The sequence below is a fragment of the Erpetoichthys calabaricus genome, chromosome 15 (genome assembly GCF_900747795.2).
Source record: "Erpetoichthys calabaricus chromosome 15, fErpCal1.3, whole genome shotgun sequence".
NCBI lineage: Eukaryota > Metazoa > Chordata > Cladistia > Polypteriformes > Polypteridae > Erpetoichthys > Erpetoichthys calabaricus.
Window position 1 is genome coordinate 94,252,730 of NC_041408.2, and position 17,594 is coordinate 94,270,323.

General features: G+C 46.3%; 1 long non-coding RNA gene across 1 annotated transcript in view; it reads right to left on the minus strand.

Moving 5' to 3' along the window:
• LOC127525969 (uncharacterized) overlaps positions 1 to 17,594 on the minus strand; it is a 569,224-nt gene that overhangs the window by 551,139 nt on the left and 491 nt on the right. The window lies entirely within an intron of this gene.

Here is a 17,594-nt window from a genome sequence, read left to right on the forward strand (position 1 = left end):
GATGGTCTCCACACTGCTTTGCACATTTTCTTTCTCTCCTTCTGTCAGGTCCATGTGGCCTCATCATATCCTTCAAGCTATAAACACTGCTGGTCAGGAGTAAACCTCTGTGCTTAGACCTACCAACTTAAGACTCCCAAGATGCCACCACTCCTCCAGCTGCAGACGCCACAGACCCCCACCGACCCCCTGTGCCCTCACCAACAGCCCCCAAAAGAAAACCTTAAAGCAAAACCCGAGAAATACAAAAACTGGGTCTGCCTTTCAGAGCTTAGCTGCCTTTTATCTGCCATTACGCGGAGTGTTTGGTGTGTTTGACACTCGTCAGGTCATCTAATGAAGCGCTCTGTCACCGTGACATTTGGAATCCGTTTCCGTTTTGAGTAAAGCCCACCCGTCCATTGTCAGACCTGGAGCTCCTCCTCGGTCCCTGACACCTCCACACTCTCACTCACGCGGTGTAAACTGGGCGCCGATGTTTTCGGGAAGCGCGGATCTCAGCAGACACAATGGCACCGGCACGCAAGAGACGATGCGCTTCTCGGCCCTCAAATGAAAGGCTGCCGGCTATTTTTAAACTGGCCTTCCGAGCTTAGAAATGGAAAGTTTGGGTTAAGAAAGGAGATCAATGTGAAGTAACAATAATAATAATTAAAACGAAACTCTCATCGGGAACAAAAGCCGTAATCACTGTATGGTGAAGGACCCTGCACTGTACGGATGGTGGGCTACTCTCAAGGGAACTTTTGCTTGTTTTCAGAACCAACTTGCGATCGCAGGGGTCCGTGAAAGGGGCTATAGATTGGTTGAGTCATTCATTTCCTTAAGCCACGAAGTCCCTTGTAGTGTAATGAAGAAGCAGATCTTAATAACAGCAGTCGACCCCTCATGGCGAGCCATTGGACCGGAGGACCTGTCATGACAGTCACAGTTGATCGACGTGGGGCTCCTGAGCAGAAGCGAACTCTTCGGTTTTCTGTTGAAGACACAGCACAGTCTGCCGTCGCTCTCTTTTCACTTCATTACGTTTTTGCACTTTAGAGAGTTGATATTAATTAGGGAGTCCTTTTCGTGTTATTCTTGGATCCACCGTAACCAAAAGTACTACACCCTTCACCGAGCTTCCATCGCCTTATTACTAACATCACACGCATTAAACACGAAGCATTCCAACATCTTCAAATGCTGTGTCTTACACGTTTTTTTTGACACAATGCTGATGCCCCTTTCTAGTTGACCTGGACATAAAGCTCTTTAAGCTGCATGTTGCTTATGAAAATAAATAAAGAAATAAATATAATTGCCATTGTCCGACTATTCACCCGTGACTCACTTTATTTTGATAACCACTGTCACTCAAGCGTAATTAGAATAAGGCTCTGATGAAAATGTTGTATGTACTCCTGACCAAGAGAGGGCGCAGTTGTTGACTTCTTCCCTCTTGTCGCACGTGGACATGACCAGTAAGCGTCAGACGGGCGGTGACGTCCCCTCCTGTACCAGCATGAAAAGTCCCACATCGTGACCCCTACTGTGTCCCTAGCCATGTAACGGTGATTCAACCCGGAGGTCGGCGTTCCATTCAAATCTTAATATTATATAAAGTTATTGTCTGTTTTTACCTGCATTATTATCAATCTTTAATTTAATATTGTTTTTTGTATCAGTAAGGTGCTACTGGAGTATGTGAATTTCCCCTTGGGATTAATAAAGTATCTATCTATCTATCTATCTAAACCTGAGAGACATAAACTCATCAGGAGTGGTCTTTTCAAAGCGATGGACCACTCGGTCCACTTATTTTACTCTTGTATCTTCTCCATCACATCATTAAACCGGGTAAACGTTGTGACTCCCCAACTCTGTTCTTGTCCTTCGCCTTGTTTTACACCTATCAGTAGTGACCATCTTAACAATTACAAATGATAACAATTAGGATGTTTTTAGGAGTTGTGAACAAACAAGGCACCACCATGGACGGAGTTTGAATGGGCACACGAACCATACTTTTGAGTCTCAGCCTTACCGCTATATACTTACATCACATCCTAAGTCTTATAGGAAACAGAAAGTTGCAATTTTACCTAAATCACACTTTAAAGGGCTCCTTTAAAACTTCGAAATTATAAAAAAAAAAGTGCGCAAGTCCCATTAACGACATAGAAATCTGATACTTGCTTGGTGAGGCTCAGCCCCCCTGCATTCATGCTCTGGATATGGGGGTCTGGATGATGGATGGACTGATGGAAAGTCAGAGCGTTGTTAAGTTTGGATTTACGTCTTTAAAGAGATTTTTTTTTTTTTTTACTTGTTACACATTTTTATCCCAGTGGGTTGTGTGACGTGAGGCTAACGTGCTGCTTGGACAAGTGGCGCATTCACTGCGCGAGCACGACGTTGTGGTCACTTAAATGGCTACTAGAGGAGCAGCAATCTAATCATCATCTTATTTATATACAGTGGTGTGAAAAACTATTTGCCCCCTTCCTGATTTCTTATTCTTTTGCATGTTTGTCACACAAAATGTTTCTGATCATCAAACACATTTAACCATTAGTCAAATATAACACAAGTAAACACAAAATGCAGTTTGTAAATGGTGGTTTTTATTATTTAGGGAGAAAAAAAAATCCAAACCTACATGGCCCTGTGTGAAAAAGTAATTGCCCCCTGAACCTAATAACTGGTTGGGCCACCCTTAGCAGCAATAACTGCAATCAAGCGTTTGCGATAACTTGCAATGAGTCTTTTACAGCGCTCTGGAGGAATTTTGGCCCACTCATCTTTGCAAAATTGTTGTAATTCAGCTTTATTTGAGGGTTTTCTAGCATGAACCGCCTTTTTAAGGTCATGCCATAGCATCTCAATTGGATTCAGGTCAGGACTTTGACTAGGCCACTCCAAAGTCTTCATTTTGTTTTTCTTCAGCCATTCAGAGGTGGATTTGCTGGTGTGTTTTGGGTCATTGTCCTGTTGCAGCACTCAAGATCGCTTCAGCTTGAGTTGACGAACAGATGGCCGGACATTCTCCTTTAGGATTTTTTGGTAGACAGTAGAATTCATGGTTCCATCTATCACAGCAAGCCTTCCAGGTCCTGAAGCAGCAAAACAACCCCAGACCATCACACTACCACCACCATATTTTACTGTTGGTATGATGTTCTTTTTCTGAAATGCTGTGTTCCTTTTACGCCAGATGTAACGGGACATTTGCCTTCCAAAAAGTTCAACTTTTGTCTCATCAGTCCACAAGGTATTTTCCCAAAAGTCTTGGCAATCATTGAGATGTTTCTTAGCAAAATTGAGACGAGCCCTAATGTTCTTTTTGCTTAACAGTGGTTTGCGTCTTGGAAATCTGCCATGCAGGCCGTTTTTGCCCAGTCTCTTTCTTATGGTGGAGTCGTGAACACTGACCTTAATTGAGGCAAGTGAGGCCTGCAGTTCTTTAGATGTTGTCCTGGGGTCTTTTGTGACCTCTCGGATGAGTCGTCTCTGCGCTCTTGGGGTAATTTTGGTCGGCCGGCCACTCCTGGGAAGGTTCACCACTGTTCCATGTTTTTGCCATTTGTGGATAATGGCTCTCACTGTGGTTCACTGGAGTCCCAAAGCTTTAGAAATGGCTTTATAACCTTTACCAGACTGATAGATCTCAATTACTTCTATTCTCATTTGTTCCTGAATTTCTTTGGATCTTGGCATGATGTCTAGCTTTTGAGGTGCTTTTGGTCTACTTCTCTGTGTCAGGCAGCTCCTATTTAAGTGATTTCTTGATTGAAACAGGTGTGGCAGTAATCAGGCCTCGGGGTGGCTACGGAAATTGAACTCAGGTGTGATACACCACAGTTAGGTTATTTTTTAACAAGGGGGCAATTACTTTTTCACACAGGGCCATGTAGGTTTGGATTTTTTTTCTCCCTAAATAATAAACACCATCATTTAAAAACTGCATTTTGTGTTTACTTGTGTTATATTTGACTAATGGTTAAATGTGTTTGATGATCAGAAACATTTTGTGTGACAAACATGCAAAAGAATAAGAAATCAGGAAGGGGGCAAATAGTTTTTCACACCACTGTAGCACCTTTCATACGTCTGAATGCAGCTCAAAGTGCTTTATAGAGACGTCAAATAACAAATAGTAAAAATAAGAATAAAAAACAAAACAGAATTAATAATAATAAAATAAGAATACAATCAAACATTAAAAAATTAAAAAAGAAGAATACCGAATGTAAAATATTCAAGTTGAAGAGACCTCGCTCAAACTGTAAAGTAAAACGGAATGTTTTTTGTTTTAAGGGTTGCTGACGTTAAATTACCGTATTGGTTGATCATTAACGTATTTACATGAGCTGCGGACTTAAAGTGAGAAATTTCAAGATTAAATTTAGTAACATATTGAAAAGCCACTCCACCTTCTGGTCTCTTCTCGCCCCCACCAGCGACATCCATCTGAATTTGACCGCGACGTGGCGTGAAGCGCGCGCTCCGCACTGACGAGCACGCTTGGACCGGCGGCGAGCAGATCACGTGGTGTAATCCCGGCTGAGCCACTGACCCGATGTCCCCTCTTTGCAAATCACTTAACATCGCCGCCCCCTGTCCTTCGCCGCACATGAAAAGGTTTTTTTTTTTTTTTTTTTGGAGTCTTGTAGCTGATAGACGATAACGGGCAGCGCAGTTCACATCGATGCCGCTTCTCTTGTAAGATCCATCAGCTGTATGGAAAGGGAAGCTCGTCTCAGTCTCTGAATTGGTGCACAGAGTTAACAGACAAAACAAAAACCATTACAACCCGCCGAGTTCACTCAGAGTGGTCGTTCTGAAGCCAGGGATCTGCACTGGCAATCAAAGTTGCTGGTTCGAATTCTGTAAATACCAATAGGGACTCTGCTCTGTTGTGCCCTTAACCTGCAATTGCTGAGCGCTTTGAGTAGTGAGAAAAGCGCTATATAAATGCAAAGAATTATTATTACAGTACAACGAATTAATTTTTGGATTTAAAAAACGTATTAATGTCACGGGGCGGCACGGTGGCGCAGTGGGTAGCACTGCTGCCTCGCAGTTAGAAGACGCGTTGTCACTTCCTGGGTCGTCCCTGCGTGGAGTTTGCATGTTCTCCCCTGCGTGGGTTTCGTCACACAGTCCAAAGACATGCAGGTTAGGTGCATTGGTGATCCTAAATTGTCCCTAGTGTGTGTATGTGTGTGCCTTGCGGTGGGCTGGCACCCTCCCCGGTGTTTGTTTCCTGCCTTGCACCCTGTGTTGGCTGGGATTGGCTCCAGCAGACCCCGTGAAGTAGTTCGTATATGGCGGGTTGGATAATGGATGGTTGGATTTAATGTCACGTTTTTCCTCCTAAATAAATTAAGTAAATTCTACTGAAAATAATGTAGCGACCTCCGCGTCAGGTTCGACAAAGAAGAAAACAAAACAGACGGACGAAGTAAAACTCACAAAGCAGTTTACATTAACAATAGAGCAGATAATAGCAAAAAAATGAACGTCTTTGACATTGAATTCTTTACAACCTCCTATATTTTTCTATCTGTCATATTTGCAAAAAAAGAAAGAAGAAAAGCAAAAAAACAGAAAAAGACAAACGCCGACTTCGCCATCCCACAACACTACCTTCTAGCCCCTTCTCAAGCGAACCTCTCGACCCTCCTCCCGTTCCAGCTTGCAGGACCCTCATTGTTGAGGACTCGAGCGGCTGGAGCAGGCCAAGGGGATGCCCACGTTACACCTGGCTATGGCAGATAGAAGGTCCTTTCACGAGGGTGGGACTGGACCACGTCTGCCTGGGGGGTTACCAACCAGGATCCTGAGCTGTTTCATCACGTGCTGTACCAGTGCATGCTCCCCAACCTGACCTCACCTGACCTTAGAAAGTGAGCTGTAATAAATTGTAAATGGCTATTTGACTGTTTATCAATACAAACGATGAAGAATAAGAAAAACTTTCTCATTTATTTTGCTCGATTGCACTTTTCGCTGAAACCTTAACAATGACTTTGTGACGGGCATTTCGTGAACAATTCGTTCGTCTCGATTGTCCGTTTTCAGTGGCGCTCAACAGGACTGCACGATGTCGCCGTCTTTCGTTTCCCCGCTGCTGGTAGATGTCTAAAGCGCATGCGCATGAACCGCCTGACTCGTGACTCATTGAATCATTACCAGTGGCATTCTGTAACGAAACGTCTTAATAGAATTATACATCTAAAATGTGTTCAGTATATAATTATGTGCTTTGTATATAGAAACAGGACAATATGAATTAATTAAATATAAATAAAGAAATAACACTAAGTTTTATATGTGTATAAACATATATAATATGAAACTATTCTAGATAGACGGAATGAAAGGCACTATATGATAGAAAAATTTGAAAGGCACTATATAATAGATAGCTAGATCACACTTTAATTAAAATTTGTGATAGTGTAGTTCAGCCAGTGTGCCGCAGCCCAGTGGTGTGCCTTGGAAATCATAGTGTAGCGCACTTGGTTCCGAACCTGAGAAGATCAGGGTCCACAGGTGGTCGAGACCTGTCTGAGGAGGACAGGACTGCCAGATGGTATAAAAGCAGCTCCGCGATCGCCATGCTAAAGCCCTTCGGACGCGTCTCCTGGCTGCCGGAGTCCCTCTGCCTGTGTTTTCTGGTCACCAGCGAATCTCACGGGGCTTTTGTGGGGCACACGAGTTGCCCCCTCACTATCTGCAAATGCTGATCTCCGAGCTGCTCTTTTACCGGCTTCTTCGCTGACCCCGCGAGTGTATGAGACAGAATGAGACAGGATATGTTTTTGCTGTACAGGACTTGGGATGTTTTTGGTTACAAAACGTGTGCCACCACAGAAAATAAAAGGATGGGAAACACTATTGTAGTTTTTTTTCCAGGTCTTATACATACAACCGTCCCCTATAATAGGACGGCATACCCGTGTCTGCTGTTAAGGCGGTTCGGGCGTCTGTCCCCAAGTATTTACGCTCTTGTCGTTCTTTTCCCCTTCGCTTCTCTTGCCCTGATGAAGCCCAACGCCGCCTTATTGCTTGTAGCCCACTGAGCACCGCAATCCCCGCCGGCCCCGCGCTGGATGCTCAGAGCGCCGCATGTCCGAGTCAGCAGATTCGGCCGCCGCAGCGAGCGCTCGTTCCGCTTTAACGACAGCGAACTCGTGACTGCGACTTTTGTGACGGGAGAGGAACGCAGCCAAGTAATGACCGTGTTATTTTGCGGTCCGTGTGATCGGTGGGCTTTGTTGTGTTTTTTTATTCAGTTGTTTGCTCTTCGTGTAACGCGCGCGAATCCCCGCGCAGACCCCTTTTCTGTACATAAAGAACGGACGTCATTCGATTTTGTTTGTTAAATGTCCTCTAAATAGAAGTACAAATTGGCACTTGGTTGAATGACACACTTGTATTCAGTGCGCCTGTTTGTCACTTCTGGCTGGGTAGCCTACAGGGGGTCGACCTTTACTGATTGAGCTTGGGGGGCTGCGAAGCTTCTCCTCGTTCGCGCCCTTATCGGACTCTTTACAGGTTTATGTGTGTGTCCTGCGGTGGGTTGGCACCCTGCTCGGGATTGGTTCCTGCCTTGTGCCCTGTGTTGGCTGGGATTGGCTTCAGCAGACCCCCGTGACCCTGTGTTCGGATTCAGCGGGTTGGAAAATGGATGGATGGATGGATTTTGTCCTCACGGGTTTCTGTGCGGCCACCTTGTCAGGTGTATGAGTGACTAGGGGGGGTCCAGTCAGGGGTCGGTATTGCACAGTTTGACATTCAGGCTTGGGGTGGGTTAGTTTGGACAGATGAACCATAAAAATATTTGCATTGTTTAGAGTCTCAGCCGTACTGTAATATACTTAATTCATATCTCAAGTCACGTATCACAAATTGTTCATAATATAAAGTTACGAAGTAACCTAAATTTCACTAGCAATAGGAATAAAACTTCCATCCATTTTCCAACCCGCTGAATCCGAACACAGGGTCACGGGGGTCTTCTGGAGCCAATCCCAGCCAACACAGGGCACAAGGTAGGAACCAATCCCGGGCAGGGTGCCAACCCACCGCAGGGAATAAAACTTTGAAATGAAAAAGTGCACAAGTCCCATTAAGGACGCTGAAATGACAGACCACTCGCGCCGATGCTTAACTCCGCTCCCCTGCCTTCCTGCTCCGGCTATGGCGGTTTGATAATACATTTTATTTATATAGCGCCTTTCCCATGCTTAGAGGGTTTAAAGGATGGACCGATAAAGAGGGGGCTGGCGTCCTGTCCGGGGTTTGTTCCTGCATGCCTAGCGCTTACGCTGACTGGGATTGTCTCCTCCGCAAACCCCCCTGCGACCCCCTGGATTAAGCAGGTTAGATAATCGCATGAAACGTAAAAGTGCCAAAGTATTTCTTTAGAGCGATGCCAGCCAGGAAACCATTTTTGGTCCCCAAAAGAGCCATCCATGAAGATTCCATGCAGTAAGAAGCGTTCACTAAAAGTTCATAAAATGGCCACTAATTGATGATAACAGAATACCAGTGGGCTCAGGGGTTTAAAAAAGTCACCCAGAAACACAATCAAGTAAGTTCAGGTGGTCTTCATCTGTCAGGACCCTGCTAGTTAGCCTAATATATATTGAAGATTTCTGTTTTGTCCACACATTCTGAATCTTTTCAAGGCCCAAGGAAATAATTTTATACGTAAATATAGAATGAACCCCACTACAGTGCCAGTATTTTTAAGAGTGCATTAAGGTTAGAAGTTAAAGCCCCATTTTTGATTTACTTTGTCAAAGAGACACTTTTGCTCATTGCATATTTTGACAGGGTGGCACAGTAGTCAGAACACAAGGGATGACGTCTGGGGTCTTCCTGTGTGAAGTTTGCATGTTCTCCTCATTCTCCAGTCCACAGTAATTTAAATGGCTACTTGAGGAGCGGCCATCTGACACGTAAAAGGAGAAAATACCGAATATAAAGTAATTTCCCCTGGCACACCGCCTTTGTGGGTGAGCAACGTAATTGGCTCTTATTCTTCATTATACGGCTGATGCCAGGCCTGGGCATCATTAAAGGTACGTTAAGTTCATTTAGTAGCCTAAGTGTATTCTTTATTTCACTTTGTTTAAAACGAGTTTATTGGATTAAAATATTAAGATCATGGCTATGAGGTATCGCTAAGCTCTGCAGATGTCGATTTGTCCTCCTGGTTTATTGCGAGTCTTCTACAAAGCAAACAGATGAGCGCATCAGGTTCAACTGATTAGGGCGGAGTTTATTTCTGATCACGTGTCAACACGTCATCCATCCGCCTTTCAGATCAGGTGACTGTGTCCTGTACTGGAGGCCGAGTTTGACCTCGAAACGCGCACAGACACAACGTGATGCCGCATTAATGTGACAGGACCCGGTCAGTCAGCAGGGGGCGCACAGTCGAAACTGGAGATAATAAGAATAAGAATAATAATAAGACAGAGTCACGGAAACTCAGTGGTCGAACCCTGGGCCAAATGTCCGAGACGGTCATACCAGCTGTGTGAGACACAAGCCAGCAGACACCCAACCGACATGGCTGTGCTCACCGGACGTCAAGCAGATCACGGAGGCATCTCTTGTGACGCTCGTTCTGACTCCGCGCTGACCTTTGCGCTTCTTATCAATTGAGACGAACGGCTCCAGCGTTGCCCTGTTTAGACGCGTCGTGACATTTATGGACGCTGGAATTGAATTAGCTCAGCGCTCGCGTAACTCGATTTGCGCCAGGGGTTCAGATTCCTTATCTCCGCAGCTCGTCTGGTGTGGCGGCTGCGGGTCCGCACAATCTACTGAGGGGGCCGCATTCGCCTTTCAAAGTGGGCCTTTCAGATTTGAGAGAGTTGTTGGCCGGTCGTGCTTTCTGCTGCATTAAAGACGCCCCTCTGGCGAGTCACTCATCGGAACTGGAGGATTTGTGCCAGGCGGGCGGGCGGGCAGTCCGTTACTTCACAGCACATTTTAAAGCTCCGGCTGTCAACATTTCATTTGGATTCCTCCGTTGTTCTGGCTTTTCTTTATTCAGTACCCATTCAGACGAATCCTTCTGTGGGATCAGTCAGGAATCACAAATACACCAGGGCTGCACTGTCAAAGCACAAAGGTGCCGACATCGCACTCGAGTCTGCCAAGCTCCCAGACACTTAAGCAATGAGGTACGGTGACACAATTGAAAGGGAAAATCGAGAAACGCGCACTTAGCCCCCCATTTTCTAAATATTATGTACTTATGTCACTCTTAACGACGCAGTGAGGTGAGGGGGGACGGAGGAATGGAGATACCCTCTTTACTGGGGGGTGGCACTGAAAAAGACCGCAGCAGTTTCTATCGCGTCGCTGAGATCTTAGGTGGTGACACGCGCTGCCAGCCGCTTTGTCCCCTCATACACACCGCCTTACCTGCTCTGTTTACCCTGAATTATAAAGGTGTCTTCAAAGCGATGCCTTAGGGGGAACCATTTTTGATTTCCAAAACAACAACCCACTGGAAAGAACTTTATTTATTCAGATCCGTGACCTGCTGCGTACATTAAATAAGCACGAACAGACGGTCACAGATTTGTGATTTTAAAAGGTCTCTTGCTGTGCAATCTGTTAGGGTCCTGTTGGTGGCCCACAGCACATTAAAATTACATTTTTTTTCCTAAATATATGGAAGTTTCAAAGCACAAAGAACCAACTTCATATGCAAAGAACCCCAATGAAATGGTGCCTGATCAAGCAAAGACTCAACCAGGAGCCACACGACCCAGTAAAGGACCACCAAGTGCCATTAAATATTCAGTCCTTTTAAGAGTGCAGGGTTGGAAATAACCAGGATGGCACCCAAGGCCGGGGTCCACATCCGAGCTGGAGGAGAGTAGCAGCCGGGTGTTCTGACATTTGAGCATACCTGTCAGAATGGCATACTGTGGGCTAATGCGCATGCGCAGAACGTTAATCGTACCATCAGGGCCCCTGCCACTATCCTTAAGGTTAGTCTTTTGATACGGATAAATCTGTCTAATCCCAACATCAGGCCCCCCCTCCCCACTAACCTGTCAGAACACCGGGACACACGTTGAGGAGGTCCTCGCTGCGTCCCCTGGAATGGATCGTAGGTAAAACTGGGCAGAGTTGCAAGCTGCAGCGAGGGTGACTTTTAGACGTGCCGGAAGTCCTCTAAATGCCCGTTTATATATTCAGCGCAAGGTGTCCGCTAGGTGCGCGTGACGTAGGTTTCGCCATCAGTCCTGAATTTTGCAAACGCAGGTGTGGGGCGCTGGTGCGCATCTATTGCGCATGCGCTAGCCAAAGCAGGCGCTCCTTGGAGGAACAGTTGTGTGAGGGGTCGCTACCTTCACCAAATAATCCATTCATTTAAAGCACAAAGTGTTCTTGGCGAGAAATCGCTCACACTCTGGGCAAAGCTGAAAGTTTGTGCAGAAAGAAATGGAAATAGATCGATATGTAAAGGCAAAGAAGAAGCTGAGGGAATGTTTATTCGCACTAAATTCTGCAACTGTGAGCCTGGGATGTACGTGACGCCACGCGACGCGCGCGCGCTGGAGGACGCTGCTGCTGCACGAGTGGTGCGCTGACTTTAAGTGAATGGCTACTTTATGTAAATCTGCAGGATTCCACCAGGTGGCAGTGCGAGCAATCATCACGGCGAGAAAACAACGTCCGGTGTCGCTGTGTTGTCACGTAAGGGAAGGCAACAGCGACACAGAATACGATCTGTGAGACCTTTACATGCATCGCGTCATTATGATGGGGAATATGCGACGCTCGTATTGCCTATGCAAAAAATGGATGAAGAAAAGCATCCCGAATACTTTTGCATGTCAGCATTTATTTGCTTTATGGCATCGAAGCACGTTGATCATGTTGGAGCTGCAATGCGGCCTGCCGTCACACTCTGTGCCACCCGCCTTTTTGCTGGTTCTGCAACTCGCGCACGCATCACGTTAATTTCTGACGATGTGCTCCGAGGACGCGTCAGCATAGCGCTGGGAACTCGTGGCAGCCATGACGTGTGTGTGTGTGTGTGTGTAAGCGTTCCCGGCCTGAAGGGTGTGTTTATACTCCGCATGCGCACAGACTGCAATGCACATGCATACTGGTGGCGGCTCCTAGTCAGTAGAGAAAGTGACAGTCTTTTGGTCAGTGCCACATACCTCACAATGTCACAGCAGAGGAAGCAAGGCTCTGGTGATGGAAGAAACGAAGACTTGTGCCTGTTATTGCTGGCTTTTAGAGGAGTGAATAGAGAAATCAGGGCTGTTTTAATGCATGGGCACACTGGGCAGTTGCCCCAGGGGTCCCACGATCATAGGGGGCCCATGCTAATCTGTGTATATTGTGACTTGCTAGGTGGTTGTGTAGGTAGGGGCCCCAGTGCACTGCTTTACCCGGGGCCCTATAATGCCATTAAGATGACCCTGGGAGAGAGGAGTGAACCAATGCAGTAAAGGAATGGCGAGTATATGATATTCTCATGATGAGCAGAGGCACTTCAGGTCAGTCTTCAGATTTGATGACTTGTTGCATCACATTCAGCCCTGCATGTGGCATTCTGGCTCGGAGGTAACCAGCCTCGCATCCAAATTCACCACAGCGCCACATAGTTAGTAAAATCTCCATACGCAGCGCATGTCGAAAATCCAGTACAATGAATGGCTTGTTCTCCTTACTCAGTTTCTCAGCTGTCTGAATGCCGTCGTGTTTTTTTTTTTCTCCCACCCAAAATCACTTTGGACAGATGAATGTGAGATTCTGTGTGGAGGCAAGAAGAGAACCATCACGGGGTCTGAAGAGCCTACAAGGGAGGACATGTGATGTCCATGCCCAGTCCCACCGAGTGCCCACCCTGTTAATCCTGCTAATGGTTTATCCTGCACCCCCCCCAGGAAATCCCCCCGCTATGACGTCAGCTCAGACATGTCCTCTGTAACCCTACTGGTCTCAAGTTACATGAGTATGTCGGCCCCTAATGGTGTCAGCTGACCTCACTCAGACACGACTCGACAAGATTAGATGTCACCTGAGCCACAGAGACGGCAAAGAACACGTAACCTGAGCACATAAAGTGGGGGGGCGCCGTAATCTGCTGCCATCTCCCACCATGGAGACGTTTAATGTGAGGGCCGCAGAGCCGAGACACGAAAGGCAACAACCAGCAGCGTCGAGCAATCATATCAGGGTACGTCAAGGACCGAGGAGCTCGGCACAGCTTAATATAGCGCCTTTATGACTTACAAACTGTCAACAGGCGCTGAATTCTGCTTCATTGTGTTAGGGACCCCTCCATTACATTTATTGGGGTCTTTCTTTTACTTCACTGTTGAATCTTCATAACAATTCACCATTGCCCTCCTACAGTATTACTAGCCGGGGTTTGGTGGTTTTCCCCCTCTAGTGGACATTAAAGAGTATTTTTGGGGATTTTTCAGGACTTTGTGTTTAGGATCTCTCGAGTTCACAGCACTGAGAATAAAGCGACGAATAAAGCGCCTTGTGCTCCACTTCAGCATGAAAATGTCAGACGTGAAAGAAATGTTTTTAGCTTCTGTCAGCCCTCCTTGGAGTGAGTCGGCTTGTGATGGCTGGAAAAGGCGCTATAAAAAGATGATTTACATCTGTGTAAGGCAGAATCACTTCATACTTATAGGAGGTAAGAGGACTTTACTTGAGCATCTGTCCCACTGAGCACTGGTGGGGTCACTTACAGAAGCAAACAACAAAATGAAAGATCAATCAATCAATCAATCAAAACATCAACCTTGGCCTCATGTAGCCCCTTTCACAGTGAGTACCAGCAGCAGGCCAAGGTACAAGAGATCAATCAATCAATGTGTTGGACAGTCAATCAAGTGGTCACACAGTCAACATCCACTGTATATAGCGCCTGTCACAGTGAGAACTGAGGCCATTTAAGAAAATGACACCACACAACAAAAGGACAAGCAATCAGTAAACCAGCCGGTCAGCCAATCCACAAGTCAACATGTGGTCTAAGTTGCTCCTTTCATGGTGAACTCTGACTGAAGTCCATTTCTAAAAGCACAAAATAACAAGAGTGCAGTCCATCAATCAGTTCAATCACGCGGTCAACTATCCAATCAAGCAATCAGACTCTAAACGTCCACTGTATATAGCGCCTGACACGGTGAGAACCTGCCGGTCCTTTACAAAACTTACACAGCGCAAGATGTGGTCAAACACCCAGTAAACCATCCATCCACACTTAACCTTTCCTTTTATATAGCGCCTTTCACAGTGAATGTCGACACAAGTCCATTTATAAAAGCACAAGGTAACAAGAGATCAACCTATCAGTCAAACAGTTTGACTCTCATACAGCCAGCCAGTCGGCCAATCAGTGTCTACTTTATATAGTGCCTGACACCATGAGAACCAACAGGTAAATTGCAAAAACTACACAAAACAACAAGAGGACGATCAGTCACTTTACCAACCATCCTGTGTTTTATATAGCGCCTTTCACAGTAAGCATTAACAGAGGCCCATTTACAAAAATGTAAGATGTGGTCACCAGGGAGCGCTGCAGCTCCCCAAACAGCTGACACACACACAGGTTCTAGACACGAGTTGCCAATGAACAAGAGGATTTTTTGTGGCAAACTCTTCCTTGTAAGAGTTTCCCAGCCCACAGTCCCAGTCCCAGTAACAATATACAGCCCCCTGGACCTATTTGTTCTTTTCTTCTTCTTCCTCTTTTCTCTCTCTCTCTCTCTTTTCTCTCTCTCTCTCTCTGTCTCTCTACCAGGCTTTGTCCTCCTCCTCTTCCCGACTTTGGCTCCTCTGATGTTACACCTGGAAAGACTTCAAGTGTCCTAACACACTCCCTGGTGAGTTGGAAGTCCGACAAAGGAGGCCCCCTGGTGGCACCCATGGAACCCAGTAGTGCTGAGTCAAAGAACTCCAGTTCCCATGATGCTCTGCCACCATCTCAGGGAGAGCTGCCATCAAGTGGGCTGGGGATGGCAATGCCCTGTGCACCCTCTATCCCCCTGTCCTTCCAGCTGTCCCACACAAAGATAACAAAAAAAAAATCAATCAATCATTTAATCAATTGGACAGGCAATCATCTAACTGATTAATTGGTCAACCAACCCAGCTTCTATTTTACATAAGACAATCAAAGTGGGCACCAATGGGAGGCCATTTACACAAAAACGAGACACCAAGAGATAAACGGATCAATCAGTCAACAGCTCCGCCATTGGTTTTTATAGCACCTTTCACAGCAGGCTATTTACAGAAATACAACGTGACAAATGATCAATCAATCAATCCATCGGTCAGGTGATTACTTTTTTATAACACCTATGACAGTGAGCTCCATCACAAGGCGCTTTAGACCACTCAGCATAACCAGTAATCAACCAATCAATCAATTAATGGATCGATCAATCCATGTCTTTTTTATCCCGCTGAGTGGTACCGTGTCGATGACCATGTATCCAGCAGGGGGCGCATGCTCCCCAGGACGAGGTTCGTTAGAGATTGCACCCCCTACAATACCACTAATATACATAAAGTATATAAAATAAAATACTGTATCATAGCCTGGTGGTACGGCGGTGATTCTAAAATGAAGAAAGGGCCAGCAACACTAATGGCGGGCGGATTCTATTTTAGCGTCAGCTTCATATCCACTTAACCCTCACAATCGTCACAGGAGAGCTCTACTTGACCAAAGCGCGATGCAGTTGAGGTGTCCTGCCTTCGGCGCGTGTCCGGAGTGCGCGTGGGAAAGCACGGGCAGGGATGACGTCATTGATCCGACCGTAGGTGGGCTCTGGGGTTCCACGCAGCTGTTCGATTTTTATGCCTTTTTGCTTTAAATTTTTGCTTTAAAATTGTCCCCTTCAAACACGGGGACAATTGGTTTGCTGACCGGAGAGGTCACTTGTTGGAATAGCTGACGACCCTGACGACCCCGGCCAAACATCAGCATTGTGTCGCACTTGACTCGTCTTGTCTCCCGGCCTCGTGTGTGAGGTGACAGACACGAGTCCTTCTCCTGTTCGCTGTCTTATCTAAACTTGTCTGGTTTTTGTTCTAAAATACAATGAGATAAACTTTACAGGCCATCCTTTAAACATGGGCTGCACTCCGGACCCCCACGCGAGGAGGACGAAGGGCTCATCTCAGATCACCTCGCCTTCCCAGCGTTTCCTGCTCACCTGTCATTGCGGTGCACAACGGCCGTTTATTTCTCGCCGGGACTTTTCGGACATCAATTATCTGACCAGCTCATCGATTGCGATGCGGCGCTCGTAAGAAAACACGAATGTCGTCTCATAAATCAACTCCTCAGGATCCAAAGGCAGTCATTTAGAGGAGAAAAGTCTGAGCGCCGAGATGATGCTGTTAATAAGCATCGATCGTTTGTTTGATCTCCAGACGTCCCGAGCTGCTCGACCAAATATTTTGTTTTATATAGCGCCTTTCTTTATTGTCATTATCACAGAGCACAGAAATGTTTGCCTAGACCCTACATGATGTTAACGTGTGCAGGACTGGCACGTCTTATATAGCGCCTTTTATTGCAACAAATGGGAAAAGAACACGAAATGACACCAAGTGTGGAAGACGAAACTATTTAGCCCTGATGTAGTGAAACACTTTCAGTTTATATAGCGCCTTCTGTGTCCTGATGAATTTTAGAATATGACTTTATGTAGTCTGTGACACCCGCATCCCTGTGTGCCCAGAACAAAAACACCACAGATAAACGTTCTTGAACCAGGGGGGTGCTTTACCATATCACTGTCTCTATATAGTGGCCTGCAGGGGGCGTAACTGAGACTCCCTAAAAACAGTGCAACAGTCACAGTCCCACTTGAACCAGTTAAGGGACATTGAGCCCATGACAAGGGCATTAGGTGCATGGGTTGGTGGGACCAACACTGGTCTGGATGTCCATTCACCACAAGCCCACCAACGCACAGCTTCATTTAGAACATCCCATTTTCTGGGCGTGCACATTTTTAGGGATGTGAGAGGAAAGCCTCAGGATCGGATTAAAGCCCACCTAGATACAAGGGGGTGATGTCTGCACAGAACCCACATGCTGCCCCTCAGAATTCCAGCTGAATCACAACAGACAGGACTTCTTTTTTTGTTTAATTCTTCAAATAACCGGACGCGCTGACTGCAGGCCAACGACAGGCAGGTTCAATTTGCTCCGTCTGTGTGAGAGGCGGCGGGATGGCATCACCCCTCCGTGAAGCGGTCGCTCGCTGGTGCTGCCATCTTTCACGTCTGGCTGACATCCAATCTCGTCCTGCCAGCTGATTGACTCGCTTTGTGTATCTTGGGGTGGCCACGCGCTCACTGGCCGTGACCTCACATCGCTACTGTCCTTCGGGTGTCCACTTGGCTTTGGAACCGCCGGCTCAGGATCTGCAGGCGGGAACTCCATGAGGGATGGCATGTCACAGCGATGGCCTCCTGTCATGTCCTGAGCTCTCATTGGCTTCGGCTTATTCTTAAAGAATTTATAAAATGTGTCAATCAATCAGCACTTCTTCTTCTTCTTTTTATTT